This window comes from Ctenopharyngodon idella, chromosome 1, assembly GCF_019924925.1.
Source record: "Ctenopharyngodon idella isolate HZGC_01 chromosome 1, HZGC01, whole genome shotgun sequence".
Classification (NCBI taxonomy): domain Eukaryota; kingdom Metazoa; phylum Chordata; class Actinopteri; order Cypriniformes; family Xenocyprididae; genus Ctenopharyngodon; species Ctenopharyngodon idella.
In genome coordinates this window covers 38,973,040-38,988,244 of record NC_067220.1, presented here as the reverse complement: position 1 = coordinate 38,988,244, position 15,205 = coordinate 38,973,040, and the positions used below count along the sequence as shown (strand labels likewise).

Here is a 15,205-nt window from a genome sequence, read left to right as displayed (position 1 = left end):
ATTTTAATTTCTCTCGGCCAGATGCTGACTAGCCAAGGGAAGAGATATATTCAGACTTCAGTCCTCAATAATATGGCCTGGATGGCTTGAGTTTATTGTGTATAGATGTTATTTAGCATAGCATTCATAAATGTTTATTATTGTAATTTTATTCTTTGTAATTATAAACTCAAATCTTGTCTTTCCAGCTTTTTTGAAGAAGCATGTTTCTTCTGTGAATGTCATACTCAATGGAAACTTTTATTTGTATGACTTTTTTTGTCCATACAATGAAAGTCAAGGGTCCAGTGTTGTTTTGGACCCCACTGACTTCCCTTCTATGGACAAAAACTGTTTATTCATAATATCTTCTTTTGTATTCCACAGAAGAAAGAAAGCCATACAGGTTTCAAATGAAATGAAGGTGGGTAAATATACATTTTTGGGTGAACTATCTCTTTATGTATCACTTTTATCTCAGATGTTTCTCCTAAAATTCTTTGAGAAATAAAAATGGGATAAAAATCTTGGATCTTAGATGGATATAATGAGAAATTGGTGAAAACCCTCTATGTTTATCTTTTGAGCCTGTGCTGTTATACCTAGTAAATCTAATATGTATTTGTATAATATTCTTAATTTATAGTTGTATGCGTCAACTAGCTTCTGCATGGGATTGGAACGATGCCGTCTGCCAAGAAAATTGGCACAATTCTGCAACTGGCTCTCAGTTGAATTCAGTTGTCATATTATATTATTTTGTACAACTGCTTGACTTTGAATAACTCAAAACAGCAGCAACTCTGAGTAATATTCCTTTACAGACACTCGTTGCTGTTCTGCTTGGTGATCTTTTAATAAATAGAAGTTTAAGACAAATTTATGTAATGCATTTTGCATTACTGTGGTCATGTTTGTGCTTAATTGATTGTGAAGTGTTGCAACATGAGTATTTTTATTCAATTTAATAATAATAATAAAAAAAAAAACACAAGCGTATTCACTTCAAGGTGTGGGTTTATCAACATGCATTTAGATAAAATGTTTCATTTGAAGTTTCATTTGGCCCTCAGAGACATGCCTGAGGACAGACAGAAGAAGGGGATTTTACTGGGAAGTGTGTTCAACTAAATGACAGATGTTTTTTCTATGACTCTAGATCGGAATGTTCATTTATTCGCTTTCTGAAGACAAAATTCCAGCTAAGCGGCCAAGACCTCTCAGCAGTATGAATATGAACAGAAACACATCCAGCATGCTTGATGCATCAGCCCTCAATGGCTCCCCAGAGACATTTTCAAAGCATCTACATCCCGATTCAAGGTAACAAATATGGTTCTGTATCACGACTATGGTTCTCTGCCAAATGCATGCAAATCAACGTTTTATTTGCGTCATGTTTTTGGTAGAGTGGGACAACACAATTAAATGGTGTTTCGGACCTCCGCGAAGTGTAACATCTGTGATGTAAACACTCTGTCCCATTGAATCACACTTATTATAAGGGGACATTGCCATCCTGCCATTTGTAAGCACTCTGTTACTGTTGGAGTGGGTTATTTATGTGAGAAATTGCTGTGGTATTACTGACACTATCCCCTTGTGTGTATTTGTGGGAGTCTGGATTACACCTCTGCTCATTTACACCTAATCATTCTTTAGTGTGAAAATCAGGAAAGATGGAAAGGCAGATGGAACATATTAAAAGTATATGTACGCACACACACATTGCTAATGCTTGTCGGAATGACAGTGGGCATTCTCCATGCACATGGATTTCATTTGTGAAGCTTAGAGTCAACAGATTTCTACATGACTTTTTGACTCCTTTAAAACTTCCATTTTGTGGTCATGCCAGTGAATTAGGGCATCAAGTGGCATCTAATTTTTCCTGATACACTTTCAAGGACTATCCCCACAAAATTTCAGGTAGTCAAAGTATGTGAAAAAGGATACAATACACTATATAGCGATGATGTGAAACACGGTTCACCTATATACTGTATATATCGTCGTATGCGCTCATATGGATCAAATATTAGCCGTAGTTTACCTGTGAGGGACTATATATTTTAGCTGAAGGATGGATGGGTGGATAAATAAATAAATGCTTATCTTGATGAAAATTTGAGCACTCAGTATTTAGTAACATTCATGCTTAACCAGTGCACAGTTTATCATGAATATTAATGAATACCACATCAGCAACTAATAAAGAGTCTGATTAATAGATTAAGTCATATATGAAATGCTGTTAATTAAATGTGTCATCATGTAATAAATCCTTATCAACACTAATAGTGTAAATCAGGGTTGGGGACTTGGACCCGAGTCCCAAATTTGATGACTTGTGATTCGACTCGACATAATCAAGGAAGACTTGCGACTTGACATAGACTTTGACAAAAAATAACTCGCGACTTGACTCTGACTTGGAAAGTTTTTATGGCCTAGCTTTTAAAACCAAAGATCAGAGTATTGACCACTGTAGGCTGGTTAATGCAGCGTATGATCACACCGGTATCCACTGATTCATTCCTCAACGAAACACCACTAAATAGGCCTATATCTTTATAATTAATCTTACTGTAGGCTATTAATGACTAACCTAACTGAAATGAAATATTATAGCCTAATAAAATGTTAAATTCCTGTAAATTGACAGTACAGTGCCACACTGACTTATAGGCCTACAGAAATACAGTAATAGAGTGAAAACTTAATTGACCGTTCGCAAAGACCCGCCCCCTTTAGTTACTGTTGCTCCGTCCAACAAGCCATGCCGATCTCTTGCCACACATCATGTTCTCACGCAGTGAAAAATACATCACAGAGCGAAGAGGACACTGACAACACGTCGACAGACAAGACAGAGCAGGTTACTTTTGATATGAAACAAAGTCTCAAATTTCAAATTTTGTTATTTTTAAAGAAATTTAAACAATAAATACTGTTTTGTGGCTCTTTAATGTGTTGTGACAGATCGCTGTAGCGCCTCAGTTCAAACGGCTCGTGAACCGATCATCTCTTCCTACTAGTTCATATATAGCATCAAATAAACATGAATGAACATCAGAAGGAATGTTGTTTCAACCATGGAAAGACGTCAGTACACACCATTTTTCAAGTTCAATTAAATCATTAATCTGTTAACTCCCCTGATTGCTTTGTCCGACAAAATGGCGGATTCGGCGTTATGATTGGTTAGATCGCTCCTGGCGAAGGGTCAATTAGCCTGACTGTCGGGCATTTTTACTGTATTTACAAAACATATATGGTATTTTAAATATTGAAATAGAAAATACAGAATGTTAAATGGATAAAGAGAAATGTGTGGAATGAAGGGGGAAATAAAATAAATATATAAATTGGTATAAATTTACACTAATTTGGGCAAAGAACACTAATGACTGGTTTGAGACTTAAACCATGTATTTCAACTTCCAGTTGTCAGCTTTAATTAATTATTATCTAATGATTTGCATTATGTGATGACTTTTCTTGTTGAGGCACGTGACTATTAACTCATTGTTAAGTAATATGTAATATGTCAATGTTAAGTAATATGTTGTATATCAATATGTCATTGGGGTCTAGGATTCAAAGGCAGGACACTGAGAAAATGCGGCCGGGCACTGCTATTTTGTAACATCGTATCTACACTATGAGCAGCATGACGCAACACAACAAAACACAACAGAACCCATTATAGTCAGTGACACTGTCTACACTGGATGTGGCACAACGCTATGTGACACAACTAATCCAGTAAACTGACCTCTATTCTATTTCGGACATACTCCAAGCACTTGTGCTACCTCTGACACGTATGACAAATGGATTTGCAATGGTCTGTTGCGTCCAGTGTAGACAGCTGTTGTAGTATGGTGCGATAGCGGTCATGTCCGGTGTAGGCACAGTTATTAGTTGCTGATGCAGTAACCATTAATGAATGGTTTAGTTCTTCATGAGTCATACATTAACATTAAATGATTATCTGTGCATTAGTTAAGCATGAATTACTGCATAATAGTGCACCTGTGTTGTAAAGTGTTACCCAATGTTTTTATTATGGAGCAATTAGTATTATAAATATATTACATGCGTTCTGAAAATAGTTGATTCTGAAAATAGGTCAATCGCTGCATCCAGTGGTGAGATAATTCGCTGTCTATCAGTTCGCTCGTTTGAATAACTGAAACGTCGCTACTTTTGTGTCTCTTGCATGAAGTTATTGATTGTAGTGATAATAACCTCAGATGACTTCAGTATTAATATTACTGTAATTTTGTTGCAGTGTTCGACTTGTTGCCATTGCCAGGCAAATTGTTTTATACATTGTAACTGACTCTTTTTTTCTTAGCAGAAACTTTAGGATAATACACAGGTAGGTTTATAAAAAGATCTATATTTGAATAAATGTGCAATTAGTCTGTGAAATATCATTTTACTCCATCTAAAACTCATAATACAATGAGCTCTGGACTCGTGCCAGTATAGGTTTTCTTTTAATGCCTTGAGGAAGTGGCTGTTGAATAGACTTTCAATGTACTTTGAGTTTGCTTAAGGTATTACAGAGTTCTATGAGGCCTTTTGAACTGAAAATAAAGAAGTGTTTCCTCACTATTCAGACAAATTACATTTGATCTTGTCTGTTTCCTTTCTTTTCAAATCCTTTTTAAGTTGCCTGTTGAGTGAGAGAAGGCAAAAGTGACTTTCTTGGTTGAGCTGAAAGGCCTAAACCATATGTATAGAGCTAATAACAACACAAAGGCCCAGCTGGTGGGGTTGACTCTCACTTTCTTAACATATATGAGGACTGAATAGACTGTTTTAAAGGGATAGTTCACCCAAAAATAGAAATTCTGTCATTTACAGTACTTACAACCCTTGTGACTGTTTAGCAAATTGTGCTCTTTTCTGATGAAAGAACAAAAAAGAACCATAACTGAAAATATTGAAATCAATATTCATGTTGCACTAGTTTTAATTTCATTGATACCATCATTCCTTGTCTAGTGAGTGACTGCAATGCACACCAACTAAAGTGGATAGCATGATTTTCAGTGAATAACAATAAAGATTTTGGTCTGTTTCTCACACAAAGCTATATGGCTTTAGAAGGCTTGGAATAAAATGCAGTGTTTATATCAGTGGTTCTCAACCTTTTTGACTCTATGGTTCCCCTTTGTTTAAGACAATACTCAAAGGTCCTCCTATCTAAGCTCATACACTGTAAACAATTATTTTCATGATTTGTTATCACAACTTTTTTTTTTCTATTTATTAAACCATCCTCCTTCATTGTATTAACTGAAACTTTGGCAGTTTGATACAAAGAATAAAAAAAATAAAATAAGGTAAATGCAACTTTTTATCTCATACTTAATAATTCTGCGAAAAAAGGTCAGAATTGAAGAGAAAAAAGTCCAAATTGCTAGTTTATATTTTGGAATTCTTACTTTTATTCTCAGAATTGTGAGATAAAAAATTGCAATTACCTTATTTTTTTATTCTGTGGTGGAAACAAGCTTCCATTAATAGCCTATGTACTTCTATTGTAGTAAAAATAACTACAATAGAAATATGTTGTTTTGTTTTTAGTGTGTAATTAAGATTCTTAATATAACTCCTTTTAAATCATTTTTAGACTTATTTGAGCCCCCTGGTTGAGAATCACTGGCTATATGGTGTTGTTTTGCCCCCTTTTTTTGAAGAGCGACATCCTCCGGGTACTATATAGGCTACTTATCTTTTAACATCCTTTTTGTGTTCCACATAAAAAAGTAAGTCAAACAGGTTTTAAACTTCATGTTGAAACTACTTGCAATTCTTAGAAAATGTCCCCTTATTCTTTTGAAAAAATGTACTTTTTTTTTAGAGTTGTGCTCTCCAGCCTAATCACAACCAGAAAATCAGAAAGTTTAAAAGAAAGGAAATTTAAAAAAACATCAATTCCTCTTATCTCCCCTGCTTCTCCCAGAGTGTTAAAAGCTATTGCAACATTTAGTCCAACATATGGTTACAATATGCTATGCACCATCACACGCTTTTTAAAACGTCTTAGTGAATAGTTTTATTGTTCTGTCAAGGGCATTTGAATCTGAATGTACGAATATGTGTTCCTATTTAGTGTGTTGCTAATGCGAATGTGCTAATTTACTCTCAAACCCAGCCTGGGGGTCAGAGTAGAGACTGCGGTCTTCCCTGTTGAGAAGCCAAACTTCATTAGACACTGTGTATTTATGTTCCAGTGTTTATTAAATGGTGGTTTGAGTATTTTAGTGATGGTACGCTTGCTCATCACTCTTGCTGCCCAGAACTGGGTAGTTAGTGTCCAAGAACAAGAATGATGGATTTTGATAAGACATTTCTAATTCCCTTTGGAACATCCCCATGCTTGTTTAAACCCAAACTATTTGCTGCAAACATTCTTCAATGGCCAATGGTGAAAAGCGGGTCAGAACAGAAGTAGCTGTTGTGGCAGTTGAGCAATCATACATTTTAGATGCTTGTGGTATGGTAAAGTATGGAATTTTTTTCTTTTAAATATTACCCACAATTCTTCCTTTTACACCCAGAAGCTCTTCTGGAATCAATTGTCGCCTCAACTGTGTGTCAGCACCTCTGAACGTTGTCATCTGACCAAAACTAGCGCTTCTCTGCAGCAGTTAGTATTCAGTAGAAAATGTCACCCAAGGCAAAATCGCAGCCAACATCGTAGCTCTGTTTCACAACCGCCTCACAGTCCACTGCCTAGATAGGCAGCTGTCTTTTAAGGCCAACACTCTAACCAACATTACAGTTTCCACAAAAACATTAAGTGGCACAACTGTTTTCAACAATGACAAAAATAATAATAACTGACACTGAAGACTGGAGTAATGATGCTGAAAATTCAGCTTTGCATCACAGGACAAAAAGGCATTTTAAAATATATTAACATAGAAAACAGTTATTTTAAATAGAGTGGAAAAAACTACAATCCCATGAAGCATTGCAAACAGCATAATCAAATTAAACATGGAGGAATATAAAACTACTCATTTAAAAATGTTGATTTGACATAAAAAAATGATATATTTGAAGTTTATCGCAAAATATGCATATATACAAATATTTGAGCATTTTGAGAGGGAGACTGACTCGATTACATCAATCACAGTGCTTCATGGGAGTGGGCGGAGCTAAAGAGCTCCTTGGCACATTTTGCTTGTTGCAACTCTCTGATTGGTGGAATTTTCCTGTACAGCATTATGGGTAATGTAGTTTTTCACCATGAATTCCGCTGTTAAACATGATTATTGTAAAAATTAGTTGAAATAATGCAGGCTGACAGCTTCAACAGAAGCAAATACCATTGATTAACAACCTTGTAGCTCATAGTAGTTCTGTTATCATTAAAAATTGGGGAAAAAAATGTTGAGTTTTTACTAGAGATGCACCGATTTATCAGCCAATAATCGGTATCTGCCAATAAAAGCACATTTTCACACTATCGGCTGATAGTTTAAAAACAGCCGATTTCTTTAATCGCAACAAACCTTAGTGATGGATACCTGCAATGCTGTCTTAGAAACAAGTTATCTTTTAAGGTATCTGTTTATGCCTATACATTTTGAAACAGTCTTGAGTTCAGGATTTAAAACACATCTCAAATTCCCAAGAAATCTCACGTTATCTTTAAAATGACTTAATTATGCGGTACTTCATGCCATCTTATCATGCCAGCTGGGCACGAAATAAGCACTGGCACAAATGGACACTGGTAGTCAGTACACAGGGTGCCCTCTCCCTGCCTGCTGCTTCTGCAATTTCTACATCTCATGTTTAGGGACAATGAACCATTGTGTGGCAGTTATTCAATCCTCCGCAGCTTGCGAGCTTTGACAGTGAGTGATCACATAAAATGATGTCACTGCAAATGCTTGGAAGCCAAGTACAAAGGAGCACCTTAGATACTGATCTGTGGCCAGATTAATGTGAAGGAACGCTGATGAATTCAGAGGAAGTCTGTAACAAAAGTCACAGGCGCAATGATTTTACAGAATAAGGCAATTCTGTCCCTTAAAAAGAAAAGTGGGCAGCTGGTTTGTAATGTCAGTAGTTTTTCTTTGAAAAACTGTACTGAACTTTTTAAATAATTAACATTATTTAAACGGAATGTGCGCCTGCAGAACTTGGAATGCCTGATTTTCAAAGTTCTACAAATCCCATGACCCTTCCTTGTTCATTTATTGAATATTTGACTGATTTAATTATGCTTTCAGTTACAAATAAGAGTGTTCACCAAAGAATTATGTTGTAATTCACCAAATGTTTTTTCAGTGTATGAACAAAAACTTCAGTTCTTCAGAATATGTTCTTTTATGTTTTGCAGATGAAAGAAAGTCATATAGGTTTGGAACGACATGATGGTGAGTAAATGATGACAACATTTTTATTTTATGTGAACTAACCCTTTTCCATGTTTAAATGCATTCCACAGAATTCCACTGATCCCACCCTTTAAAATCAGTGCGGAAAATGCAAAAGAATCTGCTGATTCCATCTGGATCTGATGATGAAGTCAAGTGTCATTTGCACTAAAACTGAGTGTTGATGGCCATTGACCATGTACTCAACAAAAGGTGAAACTCACAAAAACATATGCAGAGCTTTACTAGCAGAACAAACACACACAACAGTGAATTTGTGTCTGATCTACATTTAAAGATCTGCTACTCTATAATCAAAACCCTATTCCTGACAAACCCAATCAGGAGTGTACACTGCTGTAATTATACAACAATAATTGCACTCAAGTATGTTGTGTTCTGTTGCATTTCAGCGTGCTATTAACATACCGACACGATAGCATTATGCTGTTTTATGGTTGACTGGGTTGATTTAGTGGAATATTTGTAAAATCACATTTTAGCATGAGAGCGGTTTGGGGCCTACAGTATTTAGTCATCATGGTACATCGTAAATCTAAGCAAATTTACTTTCTCCAAGCTGCAACTTCCTGTGTAGAATGTTTATTTAGATCTACAGCAATATAGATGATACAGCATGGGGTACTACTAACATTTTGACATTAACTTTATATTAAATGTAGGGTAGGCAAAGTTTTTCATAAACACTTTTTCTTATACTGGTTGAAACTCTCTTCACGTCTTGATAGCAATCAAGTTGAAGTGGACTAAATGGTCTAAATATTTAAAAATGTACATATATCTTCTGTGGAAGTCTCAGGACCAAAAAATGTTCGTCCAATCATTGCATTCGGTCCGAATGCAATGATTGGACGACGTCCTAACTGCCTGTCAACATATGTATTTGCATACCTCCGCGCACCTGCTCGTGCAGACATCACGCGTCATCAGCGCATTTGATGAGGCTATGCAGAGTTGTAGACTTAGGATGCTTTTCAGTACTCAAATTGATGCTTCCACGTTTCCTTGCTCCTTCGTTCTCCAGCCTGTGACCCGGAAACCGATCAAAGAAAACCATCTTGAAGGACATCTCAAATCTCTAATTGCTCCATGAGGATGCGATTCTACTTGGAGCGGTTCACGTCCTCAGGCTCGGAATTATGCACTTTTATGTCAACACTATCAACGCCTAAATGAATCTACAGCAGTCAGGTGGTACAAGTCAGAGCTTGTTAAGTTGTTTACGTTTATTATTATTGTAATGTTATGTGCTTTGAGACATGAGGTAATTTAACGCCGTCTCTTGTGACGCTTTGCAGACTCTGTCATGTGCGCGTTCATGTGTTTTGGAGGAGGTGTGGTTTGGAGATAGCTCTGAAGGGAGGGTGGGATCTTAGGGTGCTTCTCAATCAGCTCCCTAATTTAGGAGTCAGGGCACTGATCAGGGAGTCGGCCATTTTAAGGGCTGTCTTAATCGTAAAAACCTTCCAGGGCACTGAGATGTTTGATCTTTAAAAAGTCCCACAGTGGGAATTTCCTAACGGAATATCTAAAGCATGAAATGTAAATCACATGAGCCAAATCACTACATGTAATGACACAAAGTCACGTGTGTTTTTTTTTAAAATACAAACCATTGTTTTATTATATTTCAGCAAAAAAAATAAATCACTAGACATGTAATGAACATAATCTAGCTAACATTTATCATTTATTTACGGCTGAAATGTTGCTTGTATATGTAACAATCAATGTATTTATCATAATGTACTTTAAATCGCATTAAAATATAATGTCAGAAAGATATCAGTTCTGCTGTTGTTCATAAATACCAGTAGTGATGTTGTACAATGAGGACGTTGTCGTGTTGGTGGAAATAGAGTCATCAGTGTCTAGGGTGACCAGGCGTCCCATTTTTCCCAGGACAGTCCCGTATTTTAGCTCTATTTTTAGTGTCCCAACTGATTAAGAAAAAAAATCATGTTTTGTCCAGTATTTTGTCCCGTTACGACTGGGTGATCATAGAACGAGTAACGTTAGTAGTTGTGTTGTGGTTGTGTTTGTGTCGCACGCGAGAACAGCCCAATCAAAATTAGAACAAAATTACCATCCAGTCACAATTTGTTATCGATTAATTTGCCGTTAGCGAAGACGGGATGGGCAGAATCGCGCTGAAAGACACACCACACCAGAAGTGCGCTCTCTCTCACGCGCGCTCCCTCTCTTTCCTTGCGCGAGATCCCAGTTGCGTGATCAGTTCTCCTCGCGCCTGAATGGTCAAATTCACACATAGTTGCCAAAATGTCCATTATGTGGATTATCTCATGTAAATACAATCAGTTATGGCTTAAGTGGACGTAAACAGGTGGGTGAAAACCGGTTATGTGTCAGTATATTACATTTATGAATTCGGTCTTAAAGGGACAGTAGCCTAATTAAATATTTGTCTGTCATTAATGTTAATCAAACAACAGAATACGTTAAATAAACGTATACATGGTAAATAAACATACTGTATCTGAAAAACAAGTTTATTTAATTACAAATCAAATCAAATGGTCATATTGCCCACCCCTTGCTCACCCCGTATTCCACCATGAGAAATCTGGTCACCCTATCCGTGTCCCAATGTGTAGTGAGCCAGGGTAAATACTGTCCTTACCAGTGCCCAAATTCAAGTACACGATATACTGATTCATAAGCTCGGGAGCCCTTATTTATTTCAAAGCTAGCTTTCTATTGCTAGCTGCTCTGAAATTGCCTACCCTACCTTTAATGCTTTTATTCCGCAAGGATGCATAAAATTGATCAAAAGTGGCATTTATAATGTTACAAAAGATTTCTATGTCAAATAAATGCTGTTCTTTTTAACTTTCTATTCATCAAACAGTCCTGAATAAGAAATGTATCACAGCTTCCAAAATGTATCACAGCTCTTATTGTGTGAGCATAAGAGACTTCTTTCAAAAACATTAAAAATCTTACTGACCCCAAACCTTTGAATGGTAGGCTAGTCTACATAGAAATAATAGTAGCTTCTTCAGGGTCTGTTTTCAAAGTCTAAGACCACATGGATAAGATATAAATGTAACCTGAGAACACTTTTAAAATATGCAGTGCTGAAATCAAACTGCGTGTAACTCTAGGAAAAACCCTGCTTTATGGATTCAAGGTCTTTTAGGATAACTCATCGAATATTTCTCAATATCTGGCACTTAAAGGTGACTTACGTCTCATTGAATCTTCAAAGCCTGAGGCGTAGTCGTATTAACCCAGATCAGGCTGCTTGGGTTTGAGTCAGAGACTATGCCTTTAAGGCTGTAATTTAACAACAGCTTCTCTTCATGTGGTTAACGCTTCACTAAAGAGCGGTCACTGTTATCAATTAAAAAAATCTGAGTCATTAAGAAGTCAAGAAGCTGCATTCATGCTTCGACCGTTCTGTGACTTATAGGGAAATGAGCCAATCCATCTTCCGGAAAAAAAGGGGACACTGTAGGAGCGGTTATCTGATGAGGCAGCACCCTCCATTCCTGTGAGAAATTCCAGCAGCAAAACTTTCTGGAATTTAGGGATCTTGAGGAACTAGCTCTCTGAACCAGCTGACCAAGTCTGATGAAAGTTTGAGAGGTCTGTCTCTGATTTGAATTTTATTCAGAACATTCTAAAAATGCAAAATAATGTAACAACAAAATAACAATACTGCAAATAAGTGATATTAACAATTAAATCAATTATCAGTAGTAAAAAAAAATAAGCTAAATTAAATTAAATAACAGTAAATAGTAATTCACTTTGTGTGTTTCTCTTTAGATATTTTTATTATTTTTCAGTTTATCTAATATATAAAGCTCTATATAATCGATAGCTATTATTCTTTTTATTATTTAGTATTTTTTTTTAAGTTTTAAGTTTTTTTTTTTAACCTTTTTTCCATCTCAACTTTTATTCTCGGCCCAAAATAATAATTGGTTACACTTTATTTTAAGGTGTCTTTGATACACTGTAATTATACATTTAAGTACTAAGTAATATTAAGCAACTACATGTACTTACTATAGGTTTAGGATTAGGGTTTGGTTCGTTTCGGTTTAGGGTTAATTGCATGTAATTATGCACAAATTTATAGTTATTACTATAGTAACAACATGTAACATATGTAACAATGACACTGTAAAATAGTGTTACCTAATTATTATGAAAATAAGACAAACTTTGACATTATATATGGCTGCTTATTTAGTTATTTAAACATTTGTTTATGGAATGCAAATGGCCTCAGTTTTCCTTGTTGTTTTACTCTTGGCAAAAGATAAAACACTTCTTTTGCGTATTCACTTATCTAGAAAGCCATGACTTCTATCAGAATTTTATGGGTAATTGATTTACAGAAATAAAACAAGAAACCACACACCTGTTTTTCATCATTTGTCGAAAAATAAATTCGGGAAACAGCATGGTTTGGGACAAAGGTTTTCAAAGGGTTCAAAATCCTAGAAGCATTTTTCTGTTGAAGTGGGTAAATGCAATAGCAAATTGTTTTGTTGTTCCAATTTTGATTCCATTTAACAAGCCACACATTTTATGTGCCAGAGTTTTATTAATGTATAGACATACTGTTTGACAGCACTGAGGTGGGTCTGAATTTCAGGTTTCATTTGTCATCTTGTGAGGTTGTACTCAAAGTGTACATGAATATGCTCACAGAGAAGGACCGCACGGAATATGCTAGAAATCTAATTTTTTATTTTGGGTGGTGTGGCTTAGTGGTTAAAGATGTGGGTGGGTAACCCAGATTCTGCAGGTTCAAACCCCAGAAGGGGTCATTCACAAGCCCTAAATAAGACGTCAAGTTATTCCAGGGAGACTTTCAGCATCAGAAGGATCATTATGTATATATTTTTATATTATATTCTTTTTAGCATCTTTATTTTAAAGGGTTAGTTCACCCAAAAATGAAAATTCTGTCATTAATTACTGATCCTCATGTTGTTTCACACATGTAGGACCTTAGTTCATCTTCGGAACACAAATTAAAACATTTTTGATAAAATCTGATGACTCAGTGAGGCCTCTATTGACAGCAAGACAATTAACACTTTCAGAAGCCCAGACAGCTAGTAAAGACGTATTTAAATCAGTTCATGTGACTACAGTGGTTCAACCTTAATGTTATGAAGCGACGAGAATACTCTTTGTGCACCAAAAAAAACAAAATAACGACTTTATTTAACAATATTTAGTGATGGGCGATTTCAAAACACTGCTTCATGAAGCTTTACGAATCTTTTGTTTCGAATCAGTGGTTCGGAGCGTGTATCAAACTGCCAAAGTCACGTGATTTCAGTAAACGAGGCTTCGTTACATCATAAGTGTTTCGAAATGTTTCGAAATTTCAATGGTTCTCATGACTTTGGCAGGCCGATACGTGCTCCGAACAACTGATTCAAAACAAAAGATTTGTAAAGCTTCAAAGCTTCATGAAGCAGTGTTTTGAAATCACCCATCACTAGATATGGTTAAATAAAGTCGTTATTTTGTTTTTTTGGCGAACAAAAGGTTTTCTCGCCGCTTCATAACATTAAGGTTGAACCACTGTAGTCACATGAACTGTTTTAAATACGTCTTTAGTAGCTTTCTGGGCATCTGAAAGTGTTTATTATCTTGCTGGCAATGGAGGCTTCACTGAGCCATCGGATTTTATCAAAAATATCTTAATTTGTGTTCCAAAGATGAACGAAGGAACGACATGAGGGTGAGTAATTAATGACAGAATTTTCATTTTTGGGTGAACTAACCCTTTAAGTTTGAGATATTTTTCATTGGCTGTAGTGTGAAAGTGTGTAGCCACTGAAATTACAGTTTTAAGAACATGCAGAAGCCTTTGCCTTTATAATGTCCCCCACCCCTCCATTTTTCAGATGTACTGCACAGCATCCCAGATAGCACACGTACGTCTCCAGTATTTAAAGAGCGCTTCATCTGAAAAACATCTGCTGTATACAAACATCTGATAAACATCTTTTAAAAAGCAGTTTAACATCTTAAAAACATTTAAGTATCTATATAACATCTGACAGGAAACGTCTTAGAGATGTTTTGCAGATAAAACAAGCACAATAGACATCTCTGCGATGTATGTGTACTATCAGGGATACTGCCAAATACTATACATACCAAAGCGTAGTAAGCAACTGTTTGTTGTCAAATCAGTGTTGTCAAATGACCTCATTGTTTGCTGTTTACACACTCTGCACAGTATACGTACTGCAGAAATAGTAAGAGTAGTATGGTAGTATGTTATTCCACACATAGCCACATTTGTGCCTATTTTTTACACTGCAAAGAACATCAACAAATTGAAAATTTCAATGGAGTCTTTGTTTAAGTCTGTTAAGTTTCTTAGTGCTATGCAAATGTTGACCTACAGTGTGTTTATGTTAAGCAAAATGAGGAATAAAATAAGCAGATGTGACCGCAGTTTTGACGCAGAGGACATAGTAGATTCCGACACATGATCAGGGTGATGAGATAAGACAAGCTTCATTGTAAGAAAAGATGAGTAATGTTTCTCTAATATAGCTCTCGCGGCATTATTTCTACTGGAATCAGTCCAGTCGATATGGGATATAACCAAGCTGTAGTTGGCACCCTTGTATGGTGCCTGACATTTGAAATGGCTTAGGAACTTCTGGGCCACCAAATTTGAATAAAATTGAATGAAAACAACAACAGCTGATCTCTGCTGTGAATTTGTCTGTGTTTGTTCTACTCGAGATGGTTTGAGTCGATAAAGCATTTGGACTGTA

General features: G+C 36.0%; 1 long non-coding RNA gene across 1 annotated transcript; it reads left to right on the top strand.

The window, feature by feature from the left end:
• The first annotated feature begins 1,125 nt into the window (after positions 1 to 1,125).
• Positions 1,126 to 11,101, top strand: LOC127520376 (uncharacterized). The gene is made up of 3 exons (XR_007932089.1): positions 1,126 to 1,302; positions 8,360 to 8,609; positions 9,442 to 11,101. It is a non-coding gene; the product is annotated as an uncharacterized LOC127520376 (long non-coding RNA).
• Positions 11,102 to 15,205: the final 4,104 nt, after the last annotated feature.